General features: G+C 50.4%; 1 protein-coding gene across 5 annotated transcripts in view; it reads right to left on the reverse strand.

The window, feature by feature from the left end:
- Window positions 1–17,531, reverse strand: part of LITAF (lipopolysaccharide induced TNF factor) — a 112,630-nt gene that overhangs the window by 49,956 nt on the left and 45,143 nt on the right. The window lies entirely within an intron of this gene.

The following is a 17,531-nucleotide window of genomic DNA, read 5'->3' on the forward strand; positions in this document are numbered from 1 at the left end:
TTATTTCTCATCAATAGCTGCCAGCCATTGTGGCAGGCCCAGGAGAACAAGTAATGGCTGAGACCAAGTTTAAGTCCAGTGGGGAGAAAGACCTTAAAGGAGACCACCAAATGCATTTATAATGGTCAATGGAAAAAGGGTACGAGGGAAGGATGTAGAGGCTCTAGGTGCATCTGGGTGGGGTGGTCAGGGAGGGCTTCCTGGAGGAGGTGAGGCCAAGGCTGATCTTTTTTTTTTTGGCTACGCTGCCACACAGCTTGCGGGATCTTAGTTCCCTGACCAGGGATTGAACCTATGCCCTTGGTAGTGAAAGCACAGAGTCCTAACCACTGGACTGCCAGGGAATTCATGGTATTTTTTTTGAAGTATAGTTGATTTACAATGTTTCAGGTGTACAGCAAAGTGATTCAGTTATATATACATATTCTTTTTCAGTTACATATATATTTTATATTATATATTCAGCTATATATATATATATTTCTTTTTTTTTCTTTTTCAGATTCTTTTCCATTATAGGTTCTTATAAGATACTGACTATAGTTCCCTGGGCTATACAGTAGGTCCTTGTTATCTACTTTCTGTATAGTAGTGTTTATCTGTTAATCCCCAATTCCCAATTTATCCCTCCCGCCCTGGCTGAGTCCTCTTATTATTTATTTTGAACAATTTTAATTAACTAATAAAGTAATGTTAACAATAATAATTCTGAATAACAATAATAATGGCTAACAATTATTGGGTTATATCATTTTGGTGTTTTACATATGGCATTTCCTTTCATCTTTACAATAACCTAATGGGTAGAGACTATTATAAACCCCATTTTATAGGTGAAGGAACTGTGGCTCAGAAAGGTGAAGTAATTTAGCCAAGTCAAAGAACTCAGTAGGTGGTGGAGCTGGGATTTGAACCTAGGCCAGCTTCATCACAGGATACAGCCTCTGATTTTAGTCTTTCCTTTCTGCCACCCTGACAGGCTGCTTGCTGGACCTCAGCCTGGGGCCTCAAGGCATCATTCAAGGTCATGTCCCTTCTCCAATCTCAGACCCTAGGTCCATTACAAGGGGTCAGGGATATGACCAGTCTTCAGAGCCACAGGCCTTGCACAAACCGTGCTTGGCACCCAGCTGCTAGGCTGACAGGCTCTGCAGTTGAAGGAACTGAGTTCAACTGTGGCTCTGGGGCGTACTAGCTGTGTGACCCAACGCAAGCTCGGCAACCTCTCTGAGCTGCTGCCTCTGACCCTGAAAAGTGCAGATGACCGTGGGGCCAACCTTGTGGGGCATTCCAGAAGGAAGGAACAGCAAGAAGAAGGAGATGGAAGCCTGCGGGACATGTCTGGGGGACCAAGTAGCCATGTCCCAAGGACCCAGGGCATGAGGTAGGAAGAGGTAGAAGCTAAAGTCGGAGAACTTTATGTCGGGGTGGTTTATTAAGCACTTACTAGGTGTAAGGGCTGGAGACACGGAGGCCCAAGGAGGGTGATTTTTGTCTGTTTTTTCCACTACTGTATCCCCAGTGCCTAGAAAAGTAGCTGGCAAACAGGAAGCTTTCAGTAGTTGATTTATAAATGAATGAAGGAACAAATCAAAGAATCAATGAGTGAGTGAGGAATTAATGAATGAGTGATTGAATCAATGAATGAGTGAGTGAATTATGAATGAGTAACTGAGTCAATGAGTGAGTGAGGGGACCTCCCTGGTGGTCCATCGGTTAAGAATCTGCCTTTCAATGCAGGGCACGCAGGTTCGATCTCTGGTCAGAGAACTAAGATCCCACATGCCGTGGAGTAAGTAAGCCCGTGCACCGCAACTAGAGAGCCCACATGCTCTGGAGCCCACACATCACAACTAGAGAGCCCGCGCACTGCAACGAAGCAAAGACCCAGTGCAGTCAAAAAAAAAAAAAAAAAAGAGTGAGTGAGTGAATGAATGCATATGTGTTCTGACTGCAGTCTTAGTGGAGTAGCTGGGGAGGGAGGTGGATACAAAGAAGAAATTACTGTTCCCTGGAGGGTAGGAAATCCAACAAAGGCTTTTTAAAAGGGCTGATGCTCAAGTCCAGTCTTAGGCAGACAGGGAGGAAGAGCATTCCAGGCAGAGGGCATCACATGGGCAATGGCCTGGCACGTTAACCATTGCCTGGAGTTCAGAATTACTGGGGCATGGGATGGAGGTGGGTGTAGAAAGAAATGGTGGTGGTAAGTCAGGGACGGGCCCGCAGGGTCTGGGATCAAGCATTTGAATACTGCCCTTATGTGATGAGTCAGAGAAGGTTTTAAGTAGGAAAACAGTGGGGTCAGATATGACCATGTCTGGCTGCAGGACTTCCCCAGCCAAGACCCTTCACCCTTTCACTGCCTTCCACAGCAGGACTGGATCCCAAACACATACCCCCCCACTGCAAAGGCTGAATCTTTCATTACCTGTGAAAAAAAAAAAATGCAGGTGTCCCAAAAGTATTTACCCAGCACCCTCCATGGCACAGAAATAATAGCTGGATTAACTATTTACTTCTGCCAGGTCTGGGGTCAGCCTTGGGTACATGCTATCTCATTTAATTCTCCCAACAGCCTGTAAAGTACGTACTATTTCGGCCCCATTTTATGGATGAGGAAACTGAGCTCAGAGAGGTTTAAACAATGGCTGAAGGTCACACAGCTACTTGGGAGTCATTCTAGGCCTTGACCCTAGGCAGTCTGGCTCCAGAGCCCCAGTTCCTATCATCATTCTGAACTGAATAAAGCATGGGCCCTGCTTTCTGTTTTCAATCTGGGAAAGTAAACCACCACACTCAGGACAGGCACTCGAAAAAAGGCTGCCTTTGCCCAGCTGGCCTCAGCCTCACATCACGGCCTGCTTTGGTGCTATCAGCCCTAGCACGTTGTTGTGGCCCCTTTATAAGGGCCTGTAAGAGAAAAGCCCTGAGTTCTTCAGGCCCAGGAAAGCCAGACTTCTCCTGAACACTTGATTTGTTTTCATCTTTGGAACAGCGTGAATCTTGAAATTGATTGTGTTTCCCCCTTTGCTCTGGCCACTAGGAAGCTCAGACCAAATGTACATCCCAGCTCTGGAAGCAAAAGCATGCTTTAAGATGAGTGTTATTTTCTTTCCCTCCTATTATTTTTCACAGTTTCCTCATTAGAAAAAATTTCATTGCTCTGTTGCTATCTTTGTTAGTTACTTCTCATTCATTGTGGCAAGAGGCAAGCTTACAGATAAATACATACACACATGAAAAATGAATAACAATCATACCATTAAATCAGTGTTTCTCAGCCTTGGCGATATTAATATTTGGAGCTGGATCATTCATTGTTGTGGGCCTGACCTGTGCACTGCAGGATGTTTAGCAGTGTCCCTGGCCTCTACCCGCCAGATACCAGTAGCACCCGTCCCACCCCCGTATTGTGACCACCAAAGATGTCCATTGTCAAATGTCCCCGGGGCAAACTCTTCCCTGGTTAGGAACCTCTGCTATAGCCTGAACTCCTTAAAGGCAGGATGAGAGTGGTTTATGACAGCAACCAGGGCCTAGCTCAGGGCCGGAAGTTGGCAGGATGAGAACGGCTGGCTTAAGCGATGAACAAATGTCCACCCCAATACCTCATCACCCTTCTCCAGGTTTTCTGCCCATAGAGCTCTTGCCGTCTCAATCCTCATAGGAGCCGCATGGAGTCATAATTAGAACCCTGCTTTACAGATAAAGGCACTGGGGTCCAGAAAGGTTGAGTGAGGAGTAAAAGGTCACACAGCAAGTGGGCCACAGGGCCAAGAGGCACAGGGAGCGGTCACTGTGAGATAAAGGATGGAAGCTGGATTCTGAGGAGTAAGTCGGACTTGACTGGGCAGGTGGGATCCCAGGTGGGGGAATCTGAGCATGAGAAAGGCCTGTAGGTGGGCATTTGAACGGCTTCCTTAAGACTGGGAGATTCGAGAGGGAACTGAAAACCTGTATGTGGATGTTCATAAGAGCATTATTCACAATGATCTAAAGGGAAAAACAACCCACATGTCCATTAACAGACAGACGGATAAACAAAATGTGGTCTGTCCATACAATGGAATATTATTCAGCCATAAAAGGAATGAAGTTTGCTTCATGCTGTGACGTGGCTGAGCCTTGAAAACATGATACTCAGTGAAAGAAGCCAGACACGAAAGGTCACATTTTGTATGATTCTATTGACGTGAAGTGTCCAGAATAGGCAAATCCACAGGGACAGAAAGTGGCTGCTTAGGGCTGAGGGGAGGGTGGAGTGGAAGGTAATAGCTAAAGGGGACAGGGTTTCTTTTCCAGATGATGAAAATATTCTAAAACTGTGACGGTTGCACAACTCTGTGGATACTAAAAGCCATTGAACTGTACACTTTAAATGGGTGAATCATATGGTATGTGAATGATGTCTCAATAAAACTGTTAGAAAATAAAGAGGGGGGGCTTCCCTGGTGGCGCAGTGGTTGAGAGTCCGCCTGCCGATGCAGGGGACATGGGTTCGTGCCCCGGGCCAGGAAGATCCCACATGCCGCGGAGCGGCTGGGCCCGTGAGCCATGGCCGCTGAGCCTGCGCGTCCGGAGCCTGTGCTCCGCAACGGGAGAGGCCACAACACTGAGAGTCCCACGTACCGCAAAAAAATAAATAAATAAATAAATAAATAATAAAGTAAAAAGATGGAGTGGGGGGATACTCCCAAGGCAGAGGATGCAGGCTTCAGTGCTGGCTGTGCCACTGCCTGGCTACATGACCATGGACAAGTCACTTCACCTCCCAAAGCCTCAGTTTCCTTATCTGTAAGACGGGTACATCCATGACCCCCCATCTTCTATGGGTGAAGGGAAGCTGAAGGAGATAAAGCATGCGGCCGAGAGCCTGCCATTCGAGTGCTCCACAGATGTTAGTCACTGGACGTTATACTCTGCATGTGTCTTGTCCCGACCCACTTCTCATTCATACTCCAGAAGCCTCTAGAGCACCCATTCCAGGAATGGGGCAAGTCCTTGAAATCTGAAAAGACCACACAGGCTTTCTTGCCCTGGGAAGAAAATAAAAGCCCTCACTGTTGTCCTAGTTCCGGATCCTAAAATCAGGCAGGCCTTCTTTCCCCAGATTCAGAGGGCCCAGACTGTCATTTACAGTTTCAAGACACCAAATGACCCCAGTGATCTGCAAAGAGGTCCTCATGGCCCCCATCACCTGGGGCCCTCGAATCTATGTTCCACCCCCTCCAGTCCCCACTGCTCCTGGTGGCTTTGAGGACCTCAGGAAAGGCAAAGAGAAGCTGGCACTGACCCTGCAAAATAATCCAGCCTGGGTGGGATGGGGTGGGGAACCCCACAAAGAAGCAAGTGTTGGGGGGGGCTCATCCCTGTACAATGGCTCCTCAGAAACCTGTCCCTGGGGGGAAACAGAGGATCTCTATCAACATGGCCTGAGAAAGAAATGTCTGTATTCTTTTCGGACCCGCCCCCACAGGCTCCAGGCCAAGAATGTACAGCACAGCATCTATTAAGTTTCTAAAATTATGCCTAGGTTTGGGGGTTTGGCCAGGGCGAGGAGCGGGAAAGGATGTGGCGGGTGGGCAGGCAGGCAGGAAACCTTTAATCCAGCGCCTTGCACCCCGACCTGCACGCTGGGCAGCGGGAAGGGAGTGCCCTTCCAGCAGATGTCAAATTGGTCCTTAGAATCAAAAGCCCTTCTGTGCACAGCCTGGGCACTCAACCGTTTTTAAACATTGCTGCACTGCCTTCCCGGATTGTTTGAGTTTTCCTTGGATCGACAGAGTTGGGGGGAAGGGGATGATGTATTTGGGCCTCCCAGTTTGAGGAGTAAATGAGAGAAAGAAAACTCCTAGTGGTCAAAATCTAGAAGTGGGAACAGGGTTGCTATAGAGGGTTGTGCAGGCTGTGCACTGCACAACTGCTGAGGGTCCTCTTCTCAAACATGGAGTTACACTGTGTACACCCATTCGAGGTGGCCCATCATGTACCAGAAGGAGGACCAGCTGGCTCATGTGGTCAGGGCCTCATTCTTGGATGGAGCTGGGGGGATGGGAATCAGTGGCCAGTTTGTATATGGGAGTCAGAGCAAGACCTTATCACAAATGTCAATCCTGATGGAAATACTCAGACACCCCCTCATACAGATAACTAAATCTAAGGGGGAGGAAGGAAAAGTCAAGGGGGTAGGAGCCCCCAAATCTGTGGGCTATCCTACCTTCCAGATATGGTTGCCAGAAAAAATAGAGGACACACAGTTAAATCTGAATGTCAGATAAGCAATGAATGGAAAATATCCCCAGGGCTAAGATCAAACAACAAACAAAAAAACAATGATTTTTTAGCATCAGTATGCCCCCAAATATTGCAGGGGGAAAATTACTCTAAAAAAAAATCATCTGTTGAGGGACTTTCCTGGTGGTCCAGCGGTTAAGAATCCACCTGCCAATGCAGGGGAGGTGGGTTTGATCCCTGGTCCAGGAAGATCCCACATGCCGCGGAGCAACTAAGCCGGTACGCCATAGCTACTGAGCCTGCGCTCTAGAGCCTGCGAGCTGCAACTACTGAGCCTGTGCGCCCAGAGCCCGTGCTCCGCAGCAAGAGAGGCCACCGCAATGAAAAGCCTGCGCACCACAACGAAGAGCAGCCCCCGCTCGCCGCAGCTAGAGAAAGCCCCTGCGCAGCAACGAAGACCCAGCACAGCCAACAACAACAATAAAAAATCCTCTGTTTCTCTCACAGTCAAATTTAACTAGGCATCACTATTTTTCTTTGCTAAATCTAGCAACCCTACCCCCAGAGGGCATGCCTATAAAAACTCTTTGCCACCCACCATTGCCTGGAAATAGCTGTTGAAACAGCAGCTAATTAGGAGCAACCTTCGCCCCAAGCCTTTTGGCTGCTGAGCACGAGCCAGGGTAGGAAGCGTGAGAGAACTTCCCCCACCCCCCCACATGTCATCGCAGTGGCCTCTTCCTCTCCTGGGGGCTCTGAAATCACCACCTGGCCTGGCTAAGAGGTTTCTCTGCAGGTGGGTGCCCAGCACGGCGCCTGTCCCTGGGGAGGATGGAAACAGCCTCGAGCCAGAGGATCTCACAGCGCTGCCCACGCGGCTGAAACTGGAGGAGTGAATCTTGTATAAGGCCTGCACAGTAAGTCAGACCCTGTGACCCAGGAGCCAGGGTGGCCTCGGACTCTGGTGTACTCTCATTCATCTGAGATGGGCTTGCCCTGGGGGTCAGGCTTGGGGGGGCCAGTGCTCAGGTCAGGGGGTAGGCCCCTCCCAGGCTGTCCCCCTGGGCTTTCTGGAAGGCAGGTAGAAAATGAGGAAGAGCGCTCTGCAACCCTCGGAGGTTTCTGTGGGAACGGCTGGCTGACCTCTTGTGGGGCCAGAACCAAATGCACGTGACCAATGGGCAGTGGAGCCAGTCCAGCTGGCAGGACACTCACATGCACAGGAAACCTGGACAGAAAGTTACCCGAGGCCCAGGCAGGACGGACCTGGATCTGGAGCGCGGAAGAGCCTTGGCAGACAGCAGGAGGGTCTCCCCGGTCCCCCACTTCCCCCCCAGCTCAGGACTGGCCACCAACTTCCCCACCCCTGCTCCCCACTCCGTCTGAGACCCTGGAAAGGGTGGGGAGGCGATGAGGGGCTGAAATGCCCCAGGGATGAGTCAGCCCTGTTTGGGAGCAATTCCACTCTGCTAGCCCAGAGGTGATTGGACACCATCTGGGAGCCTCCCTGTGGCTCCTGAAGACTTGTGAGTCCCCTCCCCGTCACCCCAGAGTCCTGTTCCCTATAGAGGCACAGAGGCACCCGATCCCTGCAAAAGCTGTCCCGTGTGGACCATAACCGGAGACTTGAGATGCCTTCTTCCCACGAGAGGGCCAGCCAACCAGGTTCTTGACTCTAGTTTTTGTTTGCACTTCTGATCCTTGTTGGGTGGAAAGGGGAAAGATGCTCACAAGGGCAAAGAGGCCAGAGCTCCTCTGTCACCTGGGAGAGCCCCCAAAGGGAGAGGGCAGTCAGGGAAGGCTTCCAGGTGGAAGTGGCACTGGCTGGAGCCAGGGTTCATTGCGGGGAGGAGGAGGAAGGGCACTATCACACAGAAACAGTGAGATGGAAGGTGTGGCACACAGGCAGACTCAGCAGGCAAGTAACCCAGGGCCGCTCAGGCTGGTGGAACTAGGGCATGGGTTGGGGGCTGGGGGTCTAGAGAAACGGCTGAACAGAGAGAGCATCCTGGAAACCAGGATCTGGACCCAGAGAGCCAGCCTTGCCCTGCCATGTGCTGCCAGATGACTTGGCAAAGCCACTTCACTTGCTAAGCCTCAGTTTCCTCATCTCTAAGCTGGTAACAATGGCGGAGATGAACATCGCTGATCTGCGGGGTCCCTTTGCTCCCTGCAAGGCCCTGGGGTCCGCACGTTTACCGGCACATCACTCATTCCCATGACACCACTAGGAAACAGGGGGCACCCTTATCCCCACTGTACAGATGGGGCAGTTGAGGCTCATGCAGGCTCAGAAAGACATCCCAGGTCCTAAGGTTCGGGATTCGAACCCAGATCCAGCGATGTGAGGCCCAGGTCTGAACTGCCCCTTGGATAGAGGGAAGGGGGATGCTCTTTGGGATATGGGCGCAGTTGTCTCTCACTATACTTTTTCCTCCCTGGGGCGGCCATAGGAATTAGCACAAACTTGGGTGGCTTAAGAAAGAAAGAGAGAGAGAGGAAGGAAGGAAGGAAGGAAGAAAGGAAAGGGAGGGAGGGAGGGAGGGAGGGAGGGAGGGAGAAATTTATTCTCTCATAGTCCTGGAGACCAGAAGTCCAAAATCAAGGTGTCTGCAGGGTTGGTCCCTTCTGGAGGCTCTGAGGGAGAATCTGTTCCCTGCTCCTCTCCCGGCTTCTGGGGGCTTCCAGCTGATGACGTTCAGGACATCATACCCCAAAATACTGCACCTAGGCATGCTGAATACCTTAAGCAGAAGCAGGAATATCACCCTGATCTTGCCCTTCTTCCCTCAAACAGGTGAATAAAACTCCCATGGGAGAGGTGCCCTCCCTGTACCAGAAGGAAGGGAGACTTTCTTATCACCGGGACGGGGAACTGGGGATTGAGAAATCTGAACAAAGTTTGTTCATCTCACCTTTTCCTAGTTATTTCTCCACTTACCACCCCAAACCCAAACCCCTTTGTCTTGTCTTGTTCATTCTTCACACATTTACTTGTTTCTTTGTCTCTAAGGTACAAAATCTTCCTGCTTTGGTCACTTCTGGTCCTCATTCTCTTGTAAAGACTCCCATGTCCAAGTGAAAATTCAATCAAATGTGTTTCCTTTTCTCTTGTTAATCTTTGTCAATTTAACTTCCAGACGCAGCCAGGGACCTTAAAGGGGTTGACAAAAATTTTTTCTTCCCCTCACGGCAGTCCTGGAGTTTCCTTGGCTTGTGGCTGCATCCCTTTAATCTCTGCCTCCATCATCCTCTGTATCTGTGTCCTCTCTTCTTCTTATAAGGACACTTTTCATTGGCTGAATTGTTACGGTCTCTCATTGGCTGGGCTGTTGCTGGACAAGGAGAAAAATCTTCCTTCCTCCTGCTGGGGTAGTAAAGTAGTAACTTTCTTCCTGTTGCAGATGCAAGGTACATCTCTTCCTGTTTGGAGTCTACAGACAGCAACGTGTGATGGGGCTTGAGAGCTCCCCCTTCCTGCCTTCCTGCCTCCAACTTAAATGAGGTTTCATTTGGTCCTCAGGGTACTTAGGGTGATGGAAGTGTTCGAGAACTAGGTAGTGGTGCACAACATTGTGAATGTACTGAATGCCAGTAAATCGTTTACTTTAAAATGGTTGATTTTATGTTGTATGAATTTTACTGCAATTTAAAACAATAAAAATATGGGAATTCCCTGGTGGTCCAGTGGTTAGGACTCAGCGCTTTCATTGCCTGGGCCCTGGTCGGGGAACTAAGATTCCACAAGCTGTGCAGCGGGGCCAAAAGGGAAAAAAAAGCAATAAAAATAAATGAGTGAACTCAATTTGAATGATATATTTTTTAACCCAGGCTAACCAAAGTGTTATTATTTCAACATGTAATTGATATAAGAAGTTATGAATGAGATATTTTACATTCTTTTTTCCATGCAAAGTCTTTGGAACCTGGTGTGTGTTGGACACTGCACCACAACTCAACGCAGACCAGCCACATCTCAAGTTTCAGCAGCCATGTGGGGCTGGCGACTCCCTCGTTAGACAGCAAGGCCCCAGAAAGAGGCAAGCCTTCTGGCTTCTTCAGAGGAGCCACCGGAAAGCAAATCTTTCGCTGCAAAGCCCCCCCCACCCCCGCCAATGTAACTTCCACGAGTGATTCGCTCATGGAGTCTCTAGGGTCTTGTCTGCTCTGGCCAGTCCTCCCTCCCAGAGATGGGGAGAGCGTAGGGGTGGAATGGAGACCCTTCCCCCAAAGATATGTCTACCCAGAACCTGTGAATGTGATTCTCTTTGGAAAAAGGATCTTTGCAGATGTAATTAAGACTCTTAAGGGAATTCCATGGTGGTCCAGTGGTTAGGACTTGGCGCTTTCACAGCCGAGGGCACAGGTTCAGTCCTGGTCAGGGAACTGAGATCCCTCAAGCAGTGCAGCACAGCCAAAAAAAGAAAAAAAATCATTAAAAAAAAAAAAACGACTCTAGAGGTGAGATCATCCTGGATTATACAGGTGGGCCCTGTCAATTTGCTGACATTCAGTACATTCACAATGTTGTGCAGGCATCACCACTACCTAGTTCTAGAACATTTCCATCACCCCAAGTACCCTGAGGACCAAATGAAACCTCATTTAAGTTGGAGTCAGGAAGGCAGGAAGGGGGAGCTCTCAAGCCCTAGCACACGTTTCTGTCTGTAGACTCCACAAACAGGAAGAGAGTTACTACTTTACTACCCCAGCAGGAGAAAGGAAGATTTTTCTCCTTGCCCGGCAACAGCCCAGCCAATGAGAGACCGTAAGAATTCAGCCAGTGAAAAGCCACTACACTTCAAACTTCCAGCTTCCTCCAATGGGCTCTTTGTTTATAACAGCCCTGCCCAACTCCCCCTTCTCCTCTATGAAAGAATGTTCCTCTGCTTTGTTTCTCTGGACTTGCCTGTATTTTTTGCTATAACACACTTGTCACGAGTTGCAATCCTCTATTCCCCAATAAGCCAAACCCATTTGCTGGTAAAAATAAATGGCTTTCATTTTTAAAGTCAACAACCAATTAGCAGTCACTCCCCTCTCTCCCCAGTCCCCGGCCACCACTAATCTGCTTTCAGTCCCTATGGATTTGCCTATTCTAGTCACACAGCAGGGACTTAAGTGGCTACTTCATGCCAGTGGGTGCCCGGCTTCCAGGACGTCGTGGAGTGCTACCGGTTGGGGCCAGGCAACCCCCCGCGCCAGAGCCAGGTCTGTTCGCTTCACTCCCAGCATTTTATCCAGCACCCAACTCAGCCCTGTCACAAAGTGCATGCTCAGTAAACATATATGCTGGGAGAAGTAAGGAACGAACAGGGACCCCAGAAAGAGAAGGAACTCTGGGAGCCCCATTCTGCCCTGGGGTCTGAACGGCCTGGGCAGCAACTCAGTGGAAATGGAGAGATGTGCGTGCGTGCGTGTGTGCCTGTGTGTGTATGTGTGTGGGTGTGTATGATATAATTTTTAAAATATATATATATTTGGTCTTTGCCCCATTCCTGGCAGAAAGCCCCTAAAATCCTTGGAATTTCCTCAGAGATAAGAATGTCTTTTGTATGCTAATGAGAACTCCAGGGGTCGAGGCTACAAAGCTTCAGGAGGGGAGCTGGTAGTCAGAAAAACCAGCCAAGTAATTACAGGGTGGGGACTTTCAGCCCCATCTCCTGAGAAAAGAGGCTGGAGATCGAGATCAATCACCAATGGCCAATGAGTTAATCACTTGTGCCTGTGTAATAAAACCTCAATAAAAACCCCTAAATAATGGGGTTCAGGGGGCTTCCGGGTTGGTAAACACATCCATGTGCCGGGAGGGTGGCACACCTCCCAACTCCAAGTGGACAGAGGCCCCTGTGCTTGGGACCCTTCAGACTGTATTTCCCTCTTCATCTGGCCATTCATCTGTCCCCTTATAATGAACTGTAATATGTAATAGTAAGGATAGCTCTTTCCTGAGTTCTGTAAATCCTTCTGGCAAATAATCAAACCTGAATGAGGGATGTTGTGGGAACCCTCACATCTTTAGTCAGCCGGGCAGAAGGGCAGGTAGCCTGGGGATCCCATTTGTGGCTGGCGTCTGAAATGGGGGCCGTCTTGTGGGACTGAGTCCTTAACCTGTGAGGTCTAATTCTAGTTAGTGTCAGAACTGAATTGCTGGACACCCAGCTGGAGTGCGAGAATCAGAAGGTGTGTTTGAGGGATTCCTCTGGGCTTTGTTGCATGGATGGGCTGAGAGCAAGATGACTTTGTTGCTGGTAATGGACACGGGTGATGCCCTTGCTTCCAGATGGATGGAGTATTTCTGGGGGTGCTGCCCAGGGCTGAGAGCCGGTCATCACCCTGGGCTCAGAGGAAGAAGCTCCAAGGGAGCTACCCGGTGAAAGCCAGCACCCCAAGGGTCCTGCACGTCACGTGAATGACAAGTGCTTTGCTCTGTGGTTGAGAGGCTGCCAGCGAAGCCCCCTTCAGGGGCCAGGCCAGCAACAGAAATAGGAGAAGTGAGCGGAGTGTAGTTATAAGCACGGGGCATTCTTAGCTATATTTCACTCTCCCACTTTTGAAGGTGATATGGGCAGAGGGACGTTTTTCTTCTGTAAGAAAATCAGCAGCGGAAGTATGAAGACGTAAGGAACCAACCCTCAGCCTCCTGTCTGGGAGACGGACAACAGGGAGCAGAGGGACTGGGGCAAACGGGAAGGCAGGGCCGTCTAAAGGGTGCAGCAGGCACTGTCAACAGTGCGTATGATGCTTCTGCATCTGTGACTTTCTACCTGAGGTTTTTCTCTTGGGCCAACTGGCAGTGCCAGGGAGCTAATACCCCGGATGCAGGTTTCTACCAAGAACAGACAGGCGCTGGCAGGAGACACCCCAGTTCCCTGGCCCCTCGGGCGGCAGATGTCCCCAGTGGGATTGCACCCCAGCTGCCCACAGCAGTGACTGCTCGCCCACACCCAGCACCCTGCGCTAGCTCCTTCCTTCCCGCCTCTCTCCCCATCTCCCATCAGTTCTTCCTGGGATCCCCTCCCTAATAAACTACTTGCACTAAGATCCTGGCCTCAGAGCCTGCTTCTGGGGCAACTGACATTTAGGTAAGGGACTGAGGAAGGGACCAACTCTTCCTTAGCTGCAGCCAGTGTTTGCTGGATGGGAAGGCAGGCCCTGTAGTGCAAGACCTTCCAATTTTTTTCAAAGAGAAACCAAAATCCAGACTTTCCTATGAAACCTTCCGAGTTCTCATTGCCAACTCAAATTAAACAGTACAGAACAAAATAAAACAGAACAAAACAAAACATGTCCGTGAGCCAGCCCTGGCCCTCGACCTGCCAGGTCAGAGCTGCTGGTGGTGGGTGGAAGAGGCACAGAAAACCGTAAGCAGTGGGGACTTGGTCAGAGGGGCTTTTTGGCAACCCGCTCAGGCGGCCTGGGTGGGGACAGGCGGAGGAGGCCCGCGGTGGGCCGGGCAGTATGGCCTGTTTACGAGACCCCAGCTGGAAGCATCTGGAAAGCCCTGCATGGCCGCCCGTGGGCCGGGAGTAGACCCAGAGTAAACAATCAGTCCGAATGCTTTTCTAAACACGCAGACCCTGAGCTGCCTGCAGCCTCCCGAGGCTCGCCAGGCTGAGGAGAAATCCCAGGACCCCTCCGCCTGCCTGACATCTAAGCTCAGGCCCAGGAAAAACAAACTCAGGGCGGCTGGAGTGCCCCGAGGGGGCAGTCGCGAGAGAGCCACTTCTCGACCCCATGCCTGTGAACTCCTTTTTAATTCTGTGCAGATGGAGGAGGCTGTCTTTACAGATTTCCATCTCCCTACAATGCCCACTTCCTTCCTCTTGCAGAGAAAACAAAATGGGTGTCTCTCGAGATTGCTTTTGCCCCATTTCACACGGTTATTTAAAGCCATCGCTTTTCTGCTGCCTTCTCAGGGTTTAAATTAAGAATACAGGGTGTCGAGTACAGGCGGGCGATGTAAAATTTGGGTCCTGTGTGTTTATTGTTCTACAACCAGCCAAACCCTTCTGTGCCTCTTCTAAATTGTTTAATACGTTCAGGAGATTTTCAGTTGGAACTATATTCCGTCAGGGGGAGGAGAAGAGAAATTCCTGAAAGTGGACCTTTAATGGCTCCCTACGAGCCACATATTTTATGTATCTTTAACTCATGCAATCCTCATCATGACCCAGACAGCTGGACAGCATGGTATGATTAAGATATCTTTTGGTTGCAAGGGACAGAAACCTACATCAAAGGGAATTTACACGTTTGAAAAGTTCATGGTAAGGACCTCAGACATGGCTGGATCCAGGAGCTCAAATGCTGTCATGGGAATCTCTCCATCTCTTCTCTGCTCTCTTCCGTGACTGTTTCATTCTCAGTCAGGCCCTTCTCTTATGGTTGCAAAGATGGTACCCAGCAGTTCCAAGCCTCCAGTCACCAAGCGACACTGGTGGAAAGAGAATACCTTTTTCCCAAGAGTTTTAGCAAATGTCCCATGACTGAATTTCATTGGTCCAGCTTGGGTCATGTGCCCATCCTCTGACCAATCACTATGGCTAGGCTGATTAAGGAAAGTCCCAGAATTTAGGACTTACTCCTCCAAATGGTGTGAGTCAGTTCCATAATATTGAGTTGCCCAAAAGATGTTAAGATGTTATGGAGAAACCCGAATGAACTTTTTGACCAACCCAATACTTGTGAGAAAAATCTCATTACTTTCCTAAGTCTGATGAAATTGGGATCTGATCCCCCTTACCAGGGGCGCAGGCTTTGGCCACGCAGAAGCTTGTTTCCCCAGGTAGTTCCCACAAGCTTCTCCCAGAGAGCCTGGTTCCATCCCCCTATGGCCCCAGGAGTAGACAATATCTCTTACCTTTGCTGCCAAATCTTCCCTTCCTAGCCCCACCCCCGGCTCTTGGAGCTGAGTTGTGCACATGACCAAGGCTGGCCATGGTGACTGCTTCAGTAATGAGCATGTGACTTAAGCTGAGCCAGAGACGAAATGTATTGTATGATTTCCTATTCAACAAGAGGAAATCTCCACTAGGCTGGTGAGATGGAAGCCTGGCCTATGATGCACCATCTTTGCCAGCAGATGGTGAGAGCCCACCTGAGAATTAAGCCCCCACAAAGGAAAGCGGAGTCAAGAGACAGAGACAGACCCCCAACAACCTGCCTGAGCCCCTGGATCCAGCTGTGCCTGAAGCTGTTGCACTCCTGACCTTCCGGTGACACAAAACAATACACTTTGCTTCAATATAAGCTAATTTCAGTGGGATTCTGTTATCTGCAGCTAGATGAATCCTGACTAATGTACTAGACTTCCAAAAAACCAAGGCCCGTGATTCTCCACTGGCCCAAGACAAACACAGCCCTTCAGAATGCAAAGTTGGTCCTTGAGAGGGATGGAGGGAGGGAAAATATCTCTCGTTCTTTTGTGATGACTCAATAGCTAAAAGAAGCCCTGGTTCATTTCTCAAGCAGGTTATCCTGGCTGACAAACATTACTCATTCCAGCCCCAACGAACCCTGAGGTTGGTGTGGCCCCAGAGAACTTGCTATACTCTAAGCCTCCACAGATTTTCCACATTCATGTGAAAGCCTGTCTGTGTCATTGCTCCTTTCTCCTCCAGCTCAGAGTCCTGGGAGCTGGGTTTTCTAGAGCTCCAAGAAAACACCTTACAGAATGTCCAGCCAAATCAACACCCCAAAAATGCTTACAATGCACAAGAGGCCACCGGAGATCTTGCCTCTACAGAGAACGCCCAAAGAAGTTGTTCTTGCCCCTTCCTACCGAGTGATGGGCTAGCACAGGACTTCAGAAGCGAGGAGGCAGGTCAGTAGGGGCCAGACGAGGAAACTCTGGCTGAGCCAAAGAGGCAAGACTCTTTCTGGAAGGACCTAGGGTGTATGGGAAGATTCTCAGTTGGGGAAATCAGACACGACTTCATCTTACGTTAGGTTCCCAAGAGATGGAGCCCGAGACGGGGATTTTGGTGCATGTGGCTTTTTGAGGGGGAGGTTCTCAGGAGGAGGTGGTGTCATTCCCTCTGGGCTGGAGCGGAGCGTGGGTAAGATGGATGTGAGTCACTGGCCACCAACACTCACGGCAGCTGGCACACAGCAGCCTGGTAAAGAGGATTTGGGCAGCCCCTTCCTTCCTCCTCGGGACCACACACCTGCTTTCAGGGAAGGGTTACACCTGGCGGGGATGGGGATTCACCAGTGACGGCACAGCGCAGCGGTTGAGAGCCCAGAGCCTTGGGGGCAGGCAGAGCTGGGTTCAAATCCGGGCTCTGGGATACCTCAGGCACCCATCGGGACCTGCAGAGGTGCGCAGCTCCCAGGACCAGGGCGGATGAAGCATGATCCTGTGTTAGGTGCCCCTCCATCCAGAGTCCAGCGTGTGGTGGGTGCCCCACAAGTCTCGGCTTTGTACACATCTCTGAGTGTCCCGGGCCTGAGGGCCGTGGTGGAAGTTCTGGGGTGTATGGGGGGCGCGGGGGGTCTTCCTGTGCCTTCCCAACACCTACAGACACTGACCTTCTACGTGTGCCAGGCGTTACCAGATCCCTGGCTTTTGGGGTGTCTAAACCTTCTTTGTTGGGGATTCCTGGCTCCCCACTTTCCTTCCCACTCTTACTCCCTCTGGGTAGAAAAGTACCCTGATTGGCATGAGAATCAGGTCTGGAACACAAAACTGGAGGTGGGTGGGGTGATTCTAACAGAGGAGCAACTCAGTAAGAGATGAAGGAAGTCTGGTCTTAGCCTTAACCAGAATTGCTTCAAATTCTCCAATGACCCCTAAGACCTGGAGGACAAGTCCCAGCCCCTCATAGGCCATGCTCAAGGGGGAGGTCTCTTGGGCCTCGGTGCTCACCAGGGCCCCCTCCTGTACCTTGGCTGCTCAAAATACCTCTCCCATTGTTCCACATGCTCCTGTCCCTGGGCCTTTGCACGTGCTGTTCTCTCTGCCTGGAATGCCTTCCCCTCCTTCTCCAGGGCTACTTGTCCTTCTGCTCTGGCCTCAGGCCTCCCCTGACTCCAGGAAGCCTTCCCTGACCCCGGCTCCTGTGGGTGGGCCCCTCCTTCCCGTTCCCTTCCCACCTCCCCACCCTGTGCCATCTCCCTCCTTGTTCACTTGCCTCCCCAACAAGACGGAGCAGCCCAGAGGGCAGCTGTCAGCCTTGACTGACTTGGTGTTGGCTGTGCCAGATACAGTGTAGGTGCTCAGGAAATAGGTGTGGCATGAATGAATGAAGGCCAGTGAGTGGGGTGGGCGGCCCCCCTTGGCCAGTGACATCAGG

This window comes from Stenella coeruleoalba (assembly GCF_951394435.1).
Source record: "Stenella coeruleoalba genome assembly, chromosome: 15".
Classification (NCBI taxonomy): Eukaryota; Metazoa; Chordata; class Mammalia; order Artiodactyla; family Delphinidae; genus Stenella; species Stenella coeruleoalba.